The 17,056-nt window shown below is 40.7% G+C and overlaps 1 long non-coding RNA gene across 2 annotated transcripts in view; it reads left to right on the top strand.

Annotated features, from left to right (window-relative positions):
* LOC119855473 overlaps window positions 1-17,056 on the top strand; it is a 109,380-nt gene that overhangs the window by 69,825 nt on the left and 22,499 nt on the right. For both annotated transcript variants that reach the window (XR_006281695.1, XR_006281694.1), the window contains one exon: window positions 7,240-7,296. This is a non-coding gene — a long non-coding RNA (uncharacterized LOC119855473). The remainder of the gene's footprint in view (window positions 1-7,239; window positions 7,297-17,056) is intronic.

The raw sequence follows: 17,056 nt of genomic DNA, 5'->3' as shown, positions 1-17,056 counted from the left end.
AACAATGATATAGTCTAAAATAGCTTATACCATTATCCTGTTCACTTATGCTAAGTACCCTATGACACCTTGCATTTGCTGAAGTAAACATTTGGCATAAGCAGATAGGAAACTTGTCAAAATCAAGATACATTCATTCTATATCTTAGAACAAGCTACGGAACTACCACCACAGACCAGTACCTGAAATGCTAGTAACCAAAACAAAGATAAAGAAGGAACAGACTTAATGAGCTAGGGGACTGGGACAAAGGGGTTGAATATCAGTGACATGTAAAGAGATGTGTAACTTGTAAAATCATCATACAAAAATACCAGCTGAAACGTGTATCTTTGGGAGCGCACCTTCTGCATAAGGTGAATTTGACATTGCTGCATGAGATGGCTTCCCGATCATATGGAACCTTTTTCCTGTACTCTATTATTATTGGCTTCCAGCAATAAACCTGACTGAGATTAGTTATTTGGCCTCTTGACTACATTTCATAACAAACCTAAAGTGTGGCCAAGCAATTGACTATATAATTTATCAACAGTAGGATTTGACTTCCAATTTTTAAAGGATGTCTTTTTGCCTCTAACTGCCTCTTTTACTCTGCTGTTTAGCCATGATGGGATTTTTCTGGTCCTTTTGCTATTTTATTTATTTGTAGTATACTCCTTGGGAATAGAGTTTGTCTGTAACTCTGAAATGGTCCATAACTCTGAACAAGATGTTATGGACTTCAGCCATGGGAGAGTTGGGGCTGCAGCCACAGGGTGAGGGGCACGTTAGGACTCCGGGCATGGGGGATTCAGGGCTTCTGCCCTCTGGGAGTACCAGGGCTAGGGTGACCAGCTGTCCTTATTTTACAGGGATAGTTCCAATATTCAGGGCTTTGTCTTATATAGGTGCCTATTACACTCCACCCCTTGTCCTGATTTTTTACATTTGCTATCTGATCACTCTAACCAGGGTTCAGGGCTTTAGTCCTGGGGGCAGTGCTGGGGCTTCGGGCTTTAGCCCCATGGCTCTGTTCCCGGTTTAGCCTCATGGTGGGTGCCGGGGCTTCAGCCCCACGGCTCCGCTCCCAGTTTCAGCTGGGGGCAGGGGCACTGGGGCTCGTGGCTTTAGCTATGGGGAGAGCACTGGGGCTGAAACTTACACTCCCTTCGTAGCTAAAGCACTAAACTCCAGCCCCCTCGGTGTGGCTGAATCTGCAAACAGAGCCGGAGGGCTGAAGTCCTGAGCCCTGGCACCCTCTGTGTGGCTGAAGTCAGGAATGCCAAGCCCCAGCACTCCCCCCGGTCTAAAGCCCTGAGCCCCAGTGATGCCTAGGATCAGAAGCCCTTAGGCCCCCCCACCCCACACCCATGCCTGGAGCCCTGACCTGCCCCCCTGTGTCTGCATCCCCAATCCCGCAGTGACTGAAACCTGGAGCCTCAGGGCTAAAACCCAGAGACAGTACAATATTTGCTTTTTTTTCCCCCCATCTGTGCTGCTGCCTGATTGAGGACTTCCAGTTTCACAGGGTGTCTGGTTGAGTGGTAAGTCCGTAACTCTGGTGTTTGTAAATTTGAGGTTCTACTGTACATTTTGTTTGAGCCCCTGTTGTGGTGTTTTTAAATAGCTTTCATGCAACTTTCAGACATTTCACTCCTGTTTAACTAGCTTCCTCATGTTAAATGCTACTGCAGTGGGTTTCTTTGGTATTTTCTTCCCTACACGGAAGTTTAAATTTAATTACATTATGGTCATTATTACCAAGCAGTTTAGCTGTATTCTGTGCTCCACTTAGGACTAAATCAAGAATTGCCTCTCCCTTTGTGGGTTCCAGGTCTAGCTGCTCCAAGAAGCGGTCATTAATGGTGTCTAGAAATTTTAGCTCTGCATCCCATCTTGAGGTGACATGAATCCAGTCAAAATAGGGATAGTTGAATTGCCCCATTGTTACTGGGTTTTCTGTTTTTGTAGCCTCTCTAATATCCCTGAGCATTTCACAATCACCATCTCATCATGGTTAGGTGGTCAGTAGTATATTCCTATTGCTAAACTCTTATTTGTCAAGCATGGGACTTCTATCCATAGAGTTTTTATGGTACAGTTTGATTCATTTAAGATTTTTACTATATTTGACTCTGTGCTTTCTTTCACATATAGTGCCACTCCCCCCCAGCATGACCTATTCTGTCATTCCTATATATTTTGTAGCCCGGTATTACTGTATTCCATTGATTATCATAATTTCAACAAATTTCTGTGATGCCTATCATATTAACATCCTCATTTAATACCAGGCACTCAAGTTCAGTCATCTTACTATTTAGATTTCTAGCACTTGAATACAAGCACTTATAAAATTTGTCAATATTTAGATGTCTGCCTTCATGTGATGTAATTGAGTGGGGGACTCTTTTTCATTTGACTGTTTCTCTGCAGTTTCTAACTTTGCTTTATCAACTTCCATCCTCTTCTATTTACTAAGATATAGAGCATCCCCATTAATCAATAATCCCCTAAGGAATGTCTTTGTCCAAACCATGTGCTTCTCTGTATCTGTTGGCTTTCCCCCAAACCCTTAGTATAAAAACTTCTCTATAACCTTTTAAATTTTACATGCCAGGAATCTGGTTCTGTTTTGGTTTAGGTGGAGCCCATCCTTCAGCTATAGGCTCCTTCTTTCCCCAAAAGATCCCCAATTTCTAATAAACCTAAATCCTCCTCCCAATGAGGACTATCGTCTCATCCATGCACGGAGACCTTGCAGTTCTCTATTGGCCCTGCACACAGAACTGGAAGAATTTCAGAAAATGCTACGATGGATGTCCTGGATTTTAATCTCTTACTTAGTGGCCCGAATTTGGCCTCCAGGACCATTCTCCTACATTTCCATATGTCATTGGTACCTAATGTACCACAACCACCAGCTGCTTCCAGCACTGTACGTAAGTCTATAAAGATGTCTCAAGAGGTTTGCAACCTTCACATCCAGCAGGCAATTTACCATATGATTCTTCCAGTCATCACAAACTATATTTTCTGATAATTGAATCCCCTATTTCTATTATCTGTCTCTTCCCAATAACTGCTACCCCCCTAATCCCCAGAGGGGTATTCTGAGTGCGAGAGGATACCATGACATCATCTGGAAGGAAAGTCCCAACTATGGGGTTCCCTCTGCTTCAGTTTGATGTTCTCTTTCTCTGAGACCTTCATCTTCCTCAACAGCACAGAGGCTGTCAGACTGGGGGTGGGACTGCTCTATTGTGTCTCTGAAGTCTCCTCTATATAATTTAATATCTTCTCTATCTCCTCCAGTTCAGCTGCCCTGGTCTAAAGAGCCTGTACTTGGTCTCTGAGGGCCATGAGTTGCTTGCACCAAATGCACACATATGCCACCCGCCCACAAGATAGGTAATCATACATCAGGTAGCCCCCACTCTGTTGCTAGACTTCTTCCTGCATTAGTTTTTCTCTTGCCGGGTTTATTTTTTGTTTTTTTGGGAACGGGGGGTTATTGGCCTAAGTTTAGAGTATGTTTGCTAGGTGTAGCTGCCTCTCACACTCCCTCTCTAAACTCCCTTGCAAAACTAGATAAGTTCATGGAGGATAGGTCCATCAATGGCTATTAGCCAAGATGGACAGGGATGGTGTCCCTAGCCTCTGTTTGCCAGAAACTGGGAATGGGCAACAGGGGATGGATCACTTGATGATTACCTGTTCTGTTCATTCCTTCTGGGGCACCTGGCACTGGCCACTGTCAGAAGACAGGATACTGGGCTAGATGGACCTTTGGTCTGACTCAGTATGGCCTTTCTTATGTACTCCCTGTTTGCTAGCTCCTCCTTCTTAGGAGCTGGTGTTTTAAACCCCTGTTCTCCTTCAGTTGGCCCTGTCTCCTTATCAAGGGATCTGAAAGGGATTAGGGATCAAAAGATAGCAGGCTAGAACCTTGTTATTAAAGTGTCAGCCTAGCCTAGCAGGCCGCTTGCTTTGCACACAGCCCCCAGAACAGACCACACTATAAACCTCAAGCAAGCAATCACACAACAAACAAACCAACAACAAATTCACCCCCAGGTTTGCTGCCCCTGTTCACTATACATAGCTTACGTATACAGAGAGATCACCTCATCCATCATGGAAATGCCCTGAAGGAAGAAGTTGGTGGCAGCCTTACAGAGCAACACTCCACACCAGTCCAGGTTAAAAAGTACACAATAACCATACATCTGATGAAGTGGGTTTTAGCCTATGAAAGCTTATGCCCAAATAAATTTGTAAGGTGCCACAAGGATTCCTTGTTGTTTTTAGGGGGAAAAGATTTCTTTGAATGCTATGTAAATTACTGATACAGGAAGGCCCTGAATTTTTTCCTGCCTTGACTGCATCTTGGTTTAACTCCTGTTCAAATATCTTGGCACTCCTATAGTTATCGTTGTTTATTGCTTATTTCTCTTGGTGCCCAATTATGCTACTGGTAGGGCACTGTCCTTACACTATGAATCTAAAGGTTTGTACGTATGGCTCCATCAGCACTGAGTATAAAACCAAGGTTTGGAAGAGGCTCTGACCCCCCCACAGAATTTCCTGGTCCACAGGTGATAATGCTACCAAATAAATAATAATACTTTTTAAAAAGTGAACCTTTTTCTGTGCTCTCCCACTCCAAGCTGGAGACAGACAGGCATGTCAGTCCAAGATTCCATACAGAAACCTACTATTTCCCAGTACTTCTTTCAGGCTGAGTGCTGTTCCTTTATCTCTCTCTTTCACTGACTTTTTCTGAGCCTGACCAGGAGCAGACTGGAATGCTTAGTGATGATGAACATAGAAGTCTTCCCCCTCTACCCCACCACATACAAGAGGGGAGTAATCAAAAGAACTCTAGCAAATCAAAAGTCTTATTGCTGGCTGAAGTTGTCAATAGCTTGTATTTAAGGGGACTGGAAGACTGCAGGGATTAAAGTTGGCATACAGACCCTTTGACCTCCAGTGACTCAACTCTAGCCTCTATCAATAATTGATGTCAGATGGCTGCTCAGTGGCTTGTGTGAAAAATGTGGTAGTTTTAGTCCAGTTCCGAGTGGACATGGGTCTACGTTACAAAAGCTGCCATCACTATTAACATCTGTGTTAAGAGGCCAAGGAGTGAATGGGAATGGAAAGTGAACTACCCTGTCACTCTAGAGGTGATTCATTTGGGTCAGGATTGACAGTTATTTGGCAGAACAATGTAGGGAATCTTGTACTGCTTGTGTTTTACCTCTTCCTTGGCTGAATAAAGGAATTTAGGTTCCAAGTCTGTAAATCTAGCACTCTTCAGACACACAAAATTCACCTAAAACAATAATAAAATCTCTAATTTCCAACCCATGTCTTAGCTTACATGTAACTCATAGAACCCAGGAAGGATCACATGTATGGGAAAGCATAACATCAGAAAACAGACAGCAGCCTAAGCTGCTAATTGCTGTTTCTGTATAAGTAAAAATAGGCAAGGAAGACAGTGAGCCACATTTGCACAAAATGACAGCCATGGTGCAACAATAATCACATAATAAGGAACACTTAAAAGACAAACTGAGTTCTTACTTGAAGTAGGACTTCCTTGTTTGCCCTGTACCCCTGGTGATATCCTTACCATTCGCAAGTTTTAGTACAATTTTTTTTTATTTCAGTAGTGCCAGGCAAGATCAATGCCCTGTTGTGCAAGGCGCTCTATGTGCACAAAGTAAGATTGTAAACTCTTTGGGAAGGGGCTATTTAAATAGACAAGATAGACAAAGGTTGTGAGAAAAGTATTATCCCCATTTTACAGATGGGGATTTGAGGCAGAGAGTGACTAAGGCCAAGATTTTTTAAAAATTGGTACCTAAAGTTTGGTTATAAATCTTTTTTTAGACAACTAAATAAATGGCCTAATTTTCAAAAGTGCGGAGCTCCCAAGTGCTCTCATTAAAGTCAATAGTACTTTTGAAAGGCGGGCCTTTTATTTAGGTGCCTCAATAAGAATTAGCTTAGTAGCCTGATTTTAGGTACCCAGTTTTTAATATCAAAGCCCAAACTGACACAGAAAGTCCATGCTGGAACTAAGAATTGAGCTCCAATCTCCTGTGCTGCAGACCAGCACCTTAATCACAAAACCATCCGGTCAATTATACGAGCTATATAAGCTTGACTGTGAACAATATGATGTTTGCAAGAGTGATATACTCAAGCTGTCAATCATAAATGCAGAGGAAGCACTGTTGGGAATGAATTAAGAGATATCCCTGGTGTCTTCAGGTACCAGGCTGGGTAATCCCCCAAACAAATTGCATTTAAAAACCTGGACTTTACATAAAATAAAATAATAAGTAATAATAATAATTAAAAAAAAATCTCTCCATCCCTTACCAAAAAGAAGTCGCTGTCCTTGAATCTGGTGGGAAAGCTGCACAGAAGACAGAACTTGTGTGCATCAGCAGAAGATCTGACAGTAAAACATTATGCTTTTTTATTTTTTATTTCCTGCTCTCAAGATGGTTGTAGTCAAGATGGCTTATTTTCACTCTAGTATGTGTGAATTTTATGTTCTGGGACTCAGACAGTGCCCCCAAATAAGGACAGGGGCTTTCCAGGAAATGGAAGTGAAAATGCTTTTCTCCTCTACCCTGTTGAAAATGTAATCATTTCATTCTTTGCAGCAGCAAGAATCTTTTCTTCCTGCTGTTAGGCTAGCAGCAGTCTGAGTAGTAATAAGCTTTGCTAAGGTAATAATAATATATAGGCTGTTATGTCTTGGGAATCTATTCTGCAGCTAAACTCGGCGGGGGGGTGGGAACTCAATCTATCCATTACATAAACTTACGTCTCATCTCTAAACTACACAGATATTGGCTACTAGTTCCTCCTTTTTTATACACAATCCTATGTTATTTCAGCACTGGCAACTTAGAGAGATAAATGCCAGCCAGGAGCAAGTCGTCTGGGGTGGAAGTAGGTGTCCTTTTTATCTCTCTAAGTTGCCAGTGACTTTAGCAGGGCCAGATCTCTGGCTGGCTCTACTGAAGTCAATAGAGTTAAGCTGACTACATCAAATGAGGATGTGGCCTGAGAAATGTGTCTAATTTTTACTACCAAAGAAGCACCAACATGTATAAGATTAATGCTTGTGAATATGAACTTTATGTTTGATTTTTTGTATGCTGCATTGGACTGTAGGTCACAAGAAATGTTCAACAGCTTTATTTGCATATTTGCTTAATTTTTTATAGAGCCTGCAAGAACCCATGTCTTCTCCCAATGAAGTGTTCTGACTCAGTTTCCAGCTGGTAAGTGTGAATGAAACTTCTCACTAGAATTAGAAGAATTATTCATGGCATTTATCTTCATAAGCAATAAGCAGGTTGTCTTGTAACATACAGAAAGCAATTACAGTATGTCTCTCTTCTGGGACAGGGACTGAAAATAAACCATGTCACTTGTAATGCACTTGGAATTTTCTCTAATGGTTTACGGAAAAATACTTATTAAAACCAAAGTTTCAATATTAGAGGCTGCATACAGATTATTGCCTGTTTAAGAAACAGGCATCTCCTCCTAGAAGGCTAAGACAAGTCAGTACAATGTGGCTTTCAATCTAGGTTGCATTCAGATGCCCTAACTTCCACTCTTGGCTGATCTCGATCATAAAAATCTTCTCCTTTAACCTTCAGGTTTTGTCCCCAACTAATCGTAGTGTAATTCCAACATCAGTAATTACAAATATGTTAAAAGCAAATCTAGGCCACCCACTCCAGTTTCGTGAAAATCTTGGTTAAAAGATCATGAAACCTTCCTGGTTTTGAATATGTTCTTCCATTTTTTATCAGCTCTGATTTATCATTAAAAACTGAATTGTTTTGGTGTTAAATCTCTCAGCACCTACATCTCAGATGTTTGCTCTGTATATCAGCAGCCCTATGCCTTGGATAGGTTTCACTTTTAGGTGACATGCTTAGCAATCTAGTACTTATCTTAGGTTCATCACTTCAGATCCAGGTCAAAAAAGCATTCAAGCATGTGGTTCCATCGCCAGAGAGTTTTGCCATTGACTGCAATAGGACCAGGCCTGGGCCTTAAGCATTCAGTCCTCCAAACACTATGTACTTGAGTAGTTACTCACATAAGCTGTTGAATGGGACAGTTCACGTGAATAAGGTTATGAGCATAAAGGTTTTACAGTGTCAGGGCTTCATATACCTTTACTCTGCTCTCTACATCACAGAGGCCCCCCATTCCATTCATTTGCCAGCCTGAATAGCAGCAATCTCTATAAAAGCTTGTTTTTGAGCTAACAAATTCAGGATGTGTCAAGACTCAGGCTTTTGCTGAATGACTAGTTCTTATAAATGCCATTCTAACTTCTTTGACCTCTCACTGAGACATAGGCCAGGTTAGTTCCAGAGTACTCAATGGTACTACATTACCAGTCAGTACCACTGTAAGGCCAGGAAGAGGGTGTTCCCTTTTATCACCCCACCTCATTCCCCATATGGTAACTGGGTTCTTAAATTGATTGGTTTACTTCTCTAGATCTGCAACTATCCTTCCATATATGTATATGCCTATAGAAGAGGTTGAGCAAACACTCAGTCCAACTAGATTTCCAATATAGTATTTGATTAATTATACTCTATGAACTACAGAAAGGCCTCCCCAGCAGGAGCTCCTGGATAATATCCCTCAGCCAAATTCATTGCCATCAGTATATAATATTTGGATGGGGTGAGTGTGACAAAGGGACTAATAGAGCATTAAAATGAAAAAAATGAACAAAATGGGAAATCCAAATTGAGAAGCCAATATGTTTGCTTGTAGTCTCTTAGGCCACATCTACTCGTAACTATGCCTCTGAACCCTGTAACACAGACACAGACCATAGTGACAGAAGGGATTTTTTCATTGCTATAGGAACTCCACTTCTCTAAATGATTCATTCTTCCAGCAGCCTACCTGTGTCTACACCAGAGGTTAGGTCAGCATAGCTAGAGCATTCTGGGGTGTGGAATTCTTACACCCTTGAGCACTGTAACTATGTTGACATAAGTTTCAAGTATAGACCAGGCCTTATACCTTATTTAATTACACTCCACCTTGCTTCAATGAGCCATGCAAGAATGCTCCAGTTAAATGAACAGGAGTGCTCTACAAGCACGCATAGTCATCCAAACAATGTGTTTGGATCTTTCTAATCTTTGGGTTGGAGGAAGAAGGATGTTTTTGTGGCTAAGGCAGTGGGCTTGGGCGATTGAGATTCAGTTCCAGACTCTGTTAGACTTTTTGTGAGCGCTTGGGCAAATCTCTTAATCAGCCTGTGCCTCAGTTTCCTACCTGTAAAATGGAGATAAGACTTTCACTCTCCCATCACTTTAAAGGTGCCCCTTTTAAAGGATATTCCTCTAATAAATTAGTATTTTAATGGAAGAAGAGATGAGGGGAATTTTTCTGCCTCCAATGGATTGTAGTTCACTCTCTGGATACTACCAAAGCATCCCTGCCGGAACTTACTCTTACCCCTGGCTCACAAAGATTCTGGACTTCTAAAGAGCAACTTTTTTGTACTTAAAGTTCACAGATTGCTTTTTTAAAATAAGCCATTTGCCCAAACATTTCCAGTGGGAGCCCTTTTTCCTGAGTAATGACTACAAAATGTGTAAAGGGGATTAGGATTCTTCAAGGGGGTAGGCATTAAAAATTCTGCATTTACCAACAGCAAGACAAACACCAAGACATTTTTCATAAATATTCAGTCAAAACTAGAACTGCACTCCCTGCATTCTCCCTTTTTATGTTTTCCAAAGCATATCCTAATTTCACAGACAGAAATTCATTGCAACAGCAAATTTTAACTGACTCTATCAAAATTGGTTTTTGAACTTATAAATGTATTTGTTCCAGAAACACCATCCCACAAGTTAACAGGAATAATACCACACAATCCATATGACCAATTAAAACTCAAACCTTTAATTTTGGATTTCTGATAGAGTAATTGCAATCATCTGCTGCAGAACAATTTACACATAAACAAATATTTGAAGTAACTATTCAATAGATAATTTCAAATTCACCTAAGATATAAATATCTACAGATAACTTGTAAGTAGAATGAGAGGTTAATTCTTTCATCTATATGATTTATTTGCTCAGCTCTGGGTACCACACAGTAATATCTGGGATCCCAATGAGAGTTTTGCATGAATAAGGACTGCAGAATTTGGCCTTTAATATGTATGAATCAGTCATTCACACTAAAATGCAGCCATTCCTGGAATGAAGTACAGCACCTGTTTAACAGCACCCAGAAAAACTACCCAACATATTAGGATGGAAAGTAAAGAACACTGGGCTTGATTCTGATTTGACTCACTCTGGTGTAAATCAACTGTAACTCAACTGAAGTTATACCAGTGTAAAAGTAGAAGTGAGATGAGAATAAGTCATAGGGTGTCCAGTACAAACTACATATGGAATTGTGGCCGTAAGGTTCCAGCCTGCTTCTGTTATTGGAGCTAACACCCCAATAACTCCCTTGCAAAAAGCATCAGATCTTTAATCACCAAAGTAGTTTAGACGTTGGTTTTATATCTCACTTTGATGATGAAGGAACCATCGCTTTGGCATCTCCTAACAGGAGATTGAAGCACATGTAAAGTACTAATTTAGAGAAAAGAGTGCCACCTACTGAGTCAACAATACCACAAATAGATACAACATGTACACGTAATTATATACTGAAACAGGATAATATTGTGATATGAACTGTGGCCTTAGAAATGCATCTGCAGTTCCTATGGCAGTAAAAGCTATGCTTGCATATCTGCGGGATGGATTTAGCCCACACATCATGTCATTTACTAAAGTAATCATTCCATCTTCTCTCAGTTGTGTGCCTCCTTTCAGTTTCATACTTATAAGGTGCAATAATTGCATGGGTACATTTGCACCAGCGAATTAATAGATGTGAATCATGCAAACTCATTGGTTAAGTGCATGTGCAAATGAGTACTTGGGCACCTACCTATTGCTTTGTACACACAGTTAACGCATTTCCACATATAATTGTGGTAAATTTGTGTGGAGTTGCAGGGACACTTATGTATGTGGACTCCAGCTTCCCTTTTTTGGAACTGTGGTCTCTTGGTTCTGTGGTCTATCAGCAAAAGACTATTTCAAACAGGTGCTACTTTACATTCTGCTTCCATCGGGTAAAAATGTAATAGGCACTTATGCTGGTACCCTTACTCTCGTGAGTAGTCTACCTGTGTCAGTAAAGACTACTGATTACTCACATGAGTAAGGAATTTCATGGAATTGAAAGCTTAATACAAAACTAGGCAGAGTCTTCCATCCTTCTTTACTTCTTGTGGGGGAGGGTGATGGGGAGGCAAGAAATCTAATGGTTTTTAAAAATCTTTTTACACTATTCACTCCCATTTCTTTACACCTAGAATATCCAGGTGACTTGGGTGTCATTTTAAAGCTCAGAATCTAAACTTTAAAACTGTGCCTACCTGTTACAAGTGGCTGAAAGGAAATTGGGTGCTGGGGCAAGCCCAGTATAATAGGTCTGAGGGTGCAATCTGCTTTCTCAGCATGTCTGTGTTGTACACGGTGCACTAGACATTACTAGAAGAATGCACAGGTTACAATTCAAGCATAGTGAGGAACTCCAGCACAGCTTTCTTGTGCCTCTCAAGACACTATCCCTCCAGTGCTTGTCCCAGGGTCATGCTGTTCCATACTACCTTCTAGTTAGAGCTGTGTGTAAATTGCACAATCTGCCCCATCATGAGCGAATGGGTCACTCTATGAAACATGCTTTTACAAAGGTTAATTGTTATTTTATGTAAACATACGTAATATCTTTGACTATTAGGGTAAATATGCCTAATGGCCTGTGATGGGATGTTAGATGGGGTGGGATCTGAGTTACTACAGAGAATTCTTTCCTGGGTGTCTGGCTGGTGGGTCTTGCCCGCATACTCAGGGTTTAGCTGATCGTCATATTTGGGATCGGAAAGGAATTTTCTTCCAGGGCAGATTGGAAGAGGCCCTGGGGTTTTTCGCCTTCCTCTGCAGCATGGGGCATGGGTCACTTGCTGGAGGATTCTCTGCACCTTGAAGTCTTTAAGAACTTAAGATTGAAGAACTTATGGATCTAAAGGTAGAGGAGGCCTGGGATTACTTTAAATCAAAGCTGCAGAAGATATCGGAAGCCTGTATCCCAAGAAAGGGGAAAAAATTCATAGGAAGGAGTTGTAGACCAAGCTGGATGAGCAAGCATCTTAGAGAGGTGATTAAGAAGAAGCAGAAAGCATACAGGGAGTGGAAGATGGGAGGGATCAGCAAGGAAAGCTACCTAATTGAGGTCAGAACATGTAGGGATAAAGTGAGACAGGCTAAAAGTCGAGTAGAGTTGGACCTTGCAAAAGGAATTAAAACCAATAGTAAAAGGTTCTATAGCCATATAAATAAGAAGAAAACTAAGAAAGAAGAAGTGGGGCCGCTAAACACTGAGGATGGAGTGGAGGTTAAAGATAATCTAGGCATGGCCCAATATCTAAACAAATACTTTGCCTCAGTCTTTAATAAGGCTAAAGAAGATCTTAGGGATAATGGTAGCATGACAAATGGGAATGAGGATATGGAGGTAGACATTACCATATCTGATGTAGAAGCGAAACTGAAACAGCTCAATGGGACTAAATCGGGGGGCCCAGATAATCTTCATCCAAGAATATTAAAGGAATTGGCACCTGAAATTGCAAGCCCATTAGCAAGAATTTTTAATGAATCTGTAAACTCAGGAGGAGTACCGAATGATTGGAGAATTGCTAATATAGTTCCTATTTTTAAGAAAGGAAAAAAAAGTGATCCGGGTAACTACAGGCCAGTTAGTTTGACATCTGTAATATGCAAGGTCCTGGAAAAAATTTTGAAGGAGAAATTAGTTAAAGACATTGAAGTCAATGGTAAATGGGACAAAATACAACATCGTTTTACAAAAGGTAGATCGTGCCAAACCAACCTAATCTCCTTTTTTGAAAAAGTAATAGATTTTTTAGATAAAGGAAATGCAGTGGATCTAATTTACCTAGATTTCAGTAAGGCCTTTGATACCGTGCCACATGGGGAATTATTAGTTAAATTGGAGAAGATGGGGATCAATATGAACATCAAAAGGTGGATAAGGAATTGGTTAAAGGGGAGACTGCAACGGGTCCTAATGAAAGGCGAACTGGAGGGAGGATACCAGTGGAGTTTCTCAGGGATAGGTTTTCTGACCAATCTTATTTAATCTTTTTATTACTGACCTTGGCACAAAAAGTGGGAGTGTGCTAATAAAGTTTGCAGATGATACAAAGCTGGGAGGTATTGCCAATTCGGAGAAGGATCAGGATATTATACAGGAGGATCTGGATGACTTGTAAACTGGAGTAATAGTAATAGGATGAAATTTAATAGTGAGAAATGTAAGGTTATGCATTTAGGGATTAATAACAAGAATTTTAGTTATAAGTTGGGGACGCATCAATTAGAAGTAACGGAAGAGGAGAAGGACCTTGGAGTATTGGTTGATCATAGGATGACTGTGAGCTGCCAATGTGATATGGCTGTGAAAAAAGCTAATGCGGTTTTGGGATGCATCAGGAGAGGCATTTCCAGTAGGGATAAGGAGGTTTTAGTACCATTATACAAGGCACTGGTGAGACCTCAGCTAGAATACTGTGTGCAGTTCTGGTCTCCCATGTTTAAAAAGGATGAATTCAAACTGGAGCAGGTACAGAGAAGGGCTACTAGGATGATCCGAGGAATGGAAAACTTGTCTTATGAAAGGAAACTTAAGGAGTTTGGCTTGTTTAGCCTAACTAAAAGAAGGTTGAGGGGAGATATGATTGCTCTCTATAAATATATCAGAGGGATAAATACAGGAGAGGGAGAGGAATTATTTAAGCTCAGCACCAATGTGGACACAAGAACAAATGGGTATAAACTAGCCACCAGGAAGTTTAGACTTGAAATTAGACGAAGGTTTTTAACCATCAGAGGAGTGAAGTTTTGGAATAGCCTCCCAAGGGAAGCAGTGGGGGCAAAAGATCTATCTGGTTTTAAGATTCTACTCGATAAGTTTATCGAGGAGATGGTATGATGGGATAATGGGATTTTGGTAAGTAGTTGATCTTTAAATATTCAGGGTAAATAGGACTAATCCCCTGAGATGGGATATTAGATGGATGGGATCTGAGTTACTATAGAAAATTCTTTCCTGGGTATCTGGCTGGTGAATCTTGCCCATATGCTCAGGGTTTAGCTGATCGCCATATTTGGGGTCGGGAAGGAATTTTCCTCCAGGGCAGATTGGAAGAGGCCCTGGAGGTTTTTCGCCTTCCTCTGTAGCATGGGGCATGGGTGACTTGAGGGAGGCTTCTCTGCTCCTTGAAGTCTTTAAACCATGATTTGAGGACTTCAATAGCTCAGACATGGGTGAGGTTTTTCGTAGGAGTGGGTGGGTGAGATTCTGTGGCCTGCGCTGTGCAGGAGGTCGGACTAGATGATCAGAATGGTCCCTTCTGACCTTAGTATCTATGAATCTATGAATCTTTAAACCACAATTTGAGGACTTCTATAACAAACTCCTAACCTATGTCTGAGGTATTGAAGTGGGTGAGTGAGATTCTGTGGCCTGCATTGTGCAGGAGGTCAAACTAGACAATCACAATGGTCCCTTCTGACCTTAAAGTCTATGATTCTATGATATAAAAATAAGCAGTAGGATTCAATGATGAAACATTTCTTATTAATATTTCTAGTCATTCAGAAAGTTCCTAGCTAGTTAATCTATCTAGTCTATCTTCTGCATTTTCATACAGCCTATTCCCATGGTACATAGGCCAAAATTAATGTGTGCAAAAGCCCAGAACAGAGATGCATCTTTCTCTTTCGATTCTTCTACAACACAAGTGTACACTGGTGTGTGTTCAGTGTCTCTTTAAGATCATCATTTCTGATAATGGCTTTATTGAAAAGGTGAATTGGACACACTGAACCGAGCACTATAAGACTCGAAGAATTAATGATCAATAATTGCATGTTTTGTTTCAGGCCTGTGGAGTCTATTTTCTGTTAATACATGATGAGGAATACTTTTAGACTATATCAGAAAAATATGTAAGTGCCAGGCAACGCAAGTGATTCAGGGTACTATGCTATGCTATGCATCACCCCCAACTACACAATTTGAAATTCGTTGTTGTTCAGTGAACAAACACAGCAAGGAGGGCCTGAGAAACAAATGAAGGAAGAGATGGAGAAACCAAGAATGAGTTTACAAGAAGGTAAATGCATGAAGGAGGGGAAAGAGAGGAAATGGGAAGAAAGAGAGAAGACTGGGATAAAGGAGCCTAAGAAATCTTAATTTCTTCTGTGCTTAGAAGTGTTCACAACAGTCCTGCTCATGTTTAAGTCACGTTTGCTCATCGGGGTGTTTATATTGAGGCTTACAATATGCCTAATCCCTTTATTCTATGAGAGTAAAGGACTAGCTCTTCAGATCTAGCAAAGATTGATCCCTTCTGACAGACACATCACAATCCCTCCAGTAGACGTAAACTCCTCTCCCCTACACACAGACTTCATCTTGCAGTGACATCCTCTGGTAGCCTGGCCTCAGAGCAGGTGAATCTCTCCCAGCCTGTATGAATAAAGATAGATCTAAGGTAGTGACTTGGCGGGCACTGAATGGAGCAAAAGGAAGCTGGCTGTGTTGCTTTTAAATCTTGGTCTGGCACCAAGATGTTTAACCTTCTCATTCAGGGAGAATTTGAAGGTCACAGCACAAGACAGCCTAGTGACATTGCATTTTGGCAAAATTAAACAACAAGAAAACAACATAACATATTTGAAGAGAAATTTTGAGAGAGTAAAATCGCTGAAAAATTTGCACTTTCGATCCACCTCTCCCTAAACTGGAGTTGGGAAGAATGTACCATACAACCTGGACCAGAAGGAAGTAAAAAAACATGTACATTGGCTAGAAGTTCTACAACCCACCCTCTATGGTCCTACCCTCCTCATTTTACAGGTCTTCACTTCATAGCAGTGGGTGAACTGACATCCTCCTAGCTGGAAATCTGTTCTGGATGTAGTTGTCCAATGCACTACAACATCCAAAATTTGCATTAAAGATCTGCATGCTTTGGTGATTGGATTAAACTTGTAAATGGCAAAGTTTTGAAAATATAGTTTTAACAGAAAATGTGAACTGAAGAAGAGTTTGGTGGAAACTCGAAACCTTGTCTCTTTCACCAGAAGAAGTTGGTCCAGTAAAAGACATTACCTCACCCACCTTGTTTTTCTATCTCACAAGATCACAGCCTAAATACATTAAAAACGCAAACTGCAAGATAAACATTATAAACAAGCTACTTCTGGATAATGATTAGAATTTTAATGCAATACAGGTCATTTCTAAGAAATCAAACTACATTTACTAATCCTCTTGTGAACTGTTGAGCATGTTCTTTCTGAAAGATGTTTTCAAAATATTTAGTCTTAAAACTTTATGATCTTTATGTGTATGCGTGTACACACACACACACACACACACACACACACAGTATAAAGAATAATGGGCAGGTTTGTTATGAAGATAATACAAACTTGTTGGATTAGTTCCTGCCAAGGCTGGCACCAAAAGGGGAGGCCATCAAAATAACAGAGAACTGAAACATTGAAAACGAACTGTTTAGAACATATGTTTGTGTCAACTTAATCAGGTCAAGTTGGCATCATGGCAGTTGTGAAGAAACAAAAATACTAAAATGTAGCAACATCAGCATCAGGGTTTGTCTACTCTACAGAGCACTATACCAGCATAGCTATATCACCATAGCTTTGCTGGCATAAGCCCACAGTGTAGACATAGACTACATTCCCGGAAGGGGTTTTTCCAATTAGTGCAGAAACACCACCTCCGCAATCAACAGAAGCTGTGTTAATAAAAAAATTCTTCTGTTGACATAGCTGCATCTACACTGGGAATTCGGT

Source organism: Dermochelys coriacea, chromosome 5 (genome assembly GCF_009764565.3).
Source record: "Dermochelys coriacea isolate rDerCor1 chromosome 5, rDerCor1.pri.v4, whole genome shotgun sequence".
NCBI classification, from domain to species: Eukaryota; Metazoa; Chordata; order Testudines; family Dermochelyidae; genus Dermochelys; species Dermochelys coriacea.
The sequence above is the reverse complement of the archived record's forward strand: the minus strand, read 5'-3'. Positions and strand labels throughout refer to the sequence as shown.